The sequence below is a fragment of the Olea europaea genome, unplaced genomic scaffold (assembly GCF_002742605.1).
Source record: "Olea europaea var. sylvestris unplaced genomic scaffold, O_europaea_v1 scaffold572, whole genome shotgun sequence".
NCBI lineage: Eukaryota > Viridiplantae > Streptophyta > Magnoliopsida > Lamiales > Oleaceae > Olea > Olea europaea.
The window spans coordinates 300,278-302,696 of NW_019264058.1; positions in this window are offsets into that span (position 1 = coordinate 300,278).

Below are 2,419 nucleotides of genomic sequence, written 5' to 3' on the forward strand. Positions count from 1 at the left end.
TATCAATCCCTGTGGGTTCGACACTTTTTAATTCTTTAATATACTACAAAACTTGACACCGTGCGCTTGCGGTAAAAATCACGCTATATAAAACGCGTGGCAAGAATCCACTATAATCAATAGTAATTGTGTTTACAACAAGATCTCAATGCCTTCAACTAAAATCTAAAACTCTCAAGATGTTGTATGAATATTATGTTGACAATACAAGTCATAACATATATATATAACCCTAGAAATCAAGTTGTAGATGAATAGAAGTCCAAAACACGTTAAATGTAAAATTCTGAAAACCTTGTCGCTCGAGCGACAGCCCGGGCGATAGGCGACAGCCCCATCACTCGAGCGTCAGGTGGGCGACAAGTGACGAAAAGTCTCCGTTGAAAATCTATTGGTGCCGTTCGAGTGGCAGGCTAACAAAAATATGATGACTTTTCTTCTTGATTCATAACTTTGATCTCTTCAAAACTACTTTAATTAAAACTCCAATATCTACTAGAATTTGGATCAAACTACAATAAATCTCTACCTTGAACAAAATTTCCATACAAGGAATTCCAATAAAACATATCTCTAAATAAACACCAGTCCCCTCTCTTCCAAACAAGCCCCAATGGACTAAATCATTGACAAACACCAACTAAATTCAAACAATGCTTAAACTTAGCCATGGGAAGTTGTTTGTCATCATATCACCAGGATTTTCTTTGGTATCTACCTTACTCACTACAATATTACCACGAGCAATTACATCAAGCAAAAAATGATACATCACATCAATGTGCTTAGACCTCTTATGGAACATATGATCCTTAATCAGAAAAATTGCACTATGAGTATTATAATACACTGTGAAAATTTGCAAGTCTTCACTAATTTCACCAATTAATCCTCTTAACCCATAGCCTCATTACATGCCTCTATAATGACCATGTATTTTGCCTCTGCTGTAGACAAAGCTACTTTATTTTACAAAGTAGCTTTTTCAACCGATAACACAGTATCCAAGGATAAACACATACCTTATAAGTAATCTCATTTTATCAAGATTCTCTGCATAATTTGAATCCACATACCCAATGACTCCATTTGTATTTCTATCAAAAATGTAAACAAACATTACTAGAGCCCCTCAAGTATTTGAATATCCATTGTACTGCTTTCCCATGTTCCTTGTTAGGATTTGCCATGTACCTACTAACTGCACTGATTGCACGTGCCAAGTATGGTCTTGTACAAACCACATCATACATCAGCGAATCAACTGCACTAGAATAAAAAACCTAAGACTTATAATTAATGTCTTCATCTGATTGAGGACACAATCTAGATGATAATTTGAAATGGGCAACTAATGGAGTACTAACGGTATTAGCATTCAGCATATTGAACCTTTGAAACACCTTCTCAATGTATTCCTTCTGACTCAAGAACAATATGTCAGCTTTCTTATCCCTCAAAATTTTCATACCAATAATTTTCTTTGCTGCACCTAAATCTCTCATCTCAAACTACTAACTAAATTGAGATTCCACTTTCTTGACATATCTGCTTTATTCTTGGCTGCAATGAGCATGTCATCAACATATAATAACAAATATGTGATCGTTCTACCATCTTCCTTTCTGAAGTACACATAATTATCATGATTACTTCTACTGAAATTATGAGTAATCATGAATAAATCGAACCTTTTATAACACTGCCTCAATGACTACTTTAGTCTATACAAGGACTTTTTCAACGAGCACACATAGTTTTCCTTTCCAAAAATGATGAGACCTTCTGGTTGTTGCATGTAGATGTTCTCCTCAAGTTATCCATGCAAAAATGTTGTCTTCATATCCATCTTGTAGCGACCGGAAAAAAAAAGTGTTTTGTTTCGGTTAAAAATAATTTTTTTTTATAGGACTCAAATATAATTTGGGTTATATTATTATGTCGCTACGACACTTCCTAATAGTCCAAATTAAACTTTGGTCACAAAAGTAAAATTCCGCGTACCAGATTCTCTTAAATTTTACAAGGTGTTAAAATCACTTTTAAACGACAAAATTTTATGTTAATTTGGTTACATTATTTTTCTTACGACACACTTTATTTTAATACTACCATTTTGGTTTCCATTATGTAAACTACTTTTTTTGAAATTGGACGATTTACTTGCATGTTTCATCATCCATCGTTTATACTCCAACTTACCATTTTAATAAACTTCCATTTTTGTCAATGCCAAAATCGTCCCTATCATTCAATTGAAAATAAAATTACATCTCCAATTTTATCCATTAACTCCCCACTTGGCACTTACCATACTAGTTTCCATGTCTTTTGTTTCTAGACCCACTAATATTAAAAAAAAAAAAANTTAAATATATTAGCACCACCACTTCACCTGGAATTTAAAATAAAATTGTCC